Here is a 1,044-nt window from a genome sequence, read left to right as displayed (position 1 = left end):
CTTCCAGAAGCAACAATTGAGAACCTCACCACAGTGGCAAATGCAATCTTGGATCTTCAGTACTTCCCGACCACCTGGAAGAAGGCAATAGTGGTACTGGTTTCGAAAAAGGGAGCAAACAGGAAGCTGCTTAAGTCCTACAGGCCCATCAGCCTACTACCTACCAATGATGGCCAAAGTAACGGAGAGGTGTATCCTAAACCACATCCAAGATACAATAGAGGACAAGAAGGTGCTGCTCGATGAACAACATGAATTCAGGCCGGGACATGGCACCAACACACTCGCAGCCCGGCTGACAACAAGGATTCAGCAAAGGTTGAACCGCCGAAGCGGTCTAGGAGCCATCTTCATAGACATGTCAAACGCGTTTGACAAAGTTTGGCACCAGACCCTGATTGCCAAGATGATCACAGCAGGCTTTCCGGGCTACCAAACTAAGCTCATCAGCAGTTACCTATCTGGACGCAGCTTCCAGGTTAAAATCGAGAACCAGCTCTCAACCAGTCGACCAATGATGTCAGGAGTACCGCAAGGATCAGTGCTGGGCCCTGCCCTCTTCAACATCTATATGGCAAATTTCCCAACCACCACCAATACAGAGTGCTACATCTACGCAGCATCTATCCCCTGCTGACAGGTAAGCTCTTCCTGCGAACAAAGGTTAGAGCTTCATCATCAAGCGACCAGTTGCGTCCACTGCTGGACATAGGTCTCCCGTAGCTTTTTCCATCCTGGCCGATCCTGTGCTGCCTCTATCAAGTTGGTCTTTATACTTTTGATGTCGTCGGTCCATCTGGTTGGTGGACGGCCTCTACTCCTGCATGCGTCATGGCGCGGTCTCCACTCAATTATCCTTTTTGTCCAGCGATTGTTCGTAAGTCGCGCCACATGACCGGCCCAGTTCCATTTTAAGGTTGTTATACGGGTAACCGCGTCTGTCACTCCCGATCTCTCCCTTAATGTTGTATTTGGGATCCTGTCTCCTAGTGATACACCCAACATCGACCTCTCCATTTTCCTCTGCGCGATACTTATTCTATT

The sequence above is a fragment of the Dendroctonus ponderosae genome, unplaced genomic scaffold, assembly GCF_020466585.1.
Source record: "Dendroctonus ponderosae isolate FM_Combo_2020 unplaced genomic scaffold, Dpon_F_20191213v2 Dpon_F_20191213_11, whole genome shotgun sequence".
In the NCBI taxonomy this organism is placed as follows: domain Eukaryota; kingdom Metazoa; phylum Arthropoda; class Insecta; order Coleoptera; family Curculionidae; genus Dendroctonus; species Dendroctonus ponderosae.
Note: the sequence above shows the minus strand (reverse complement) of the source record.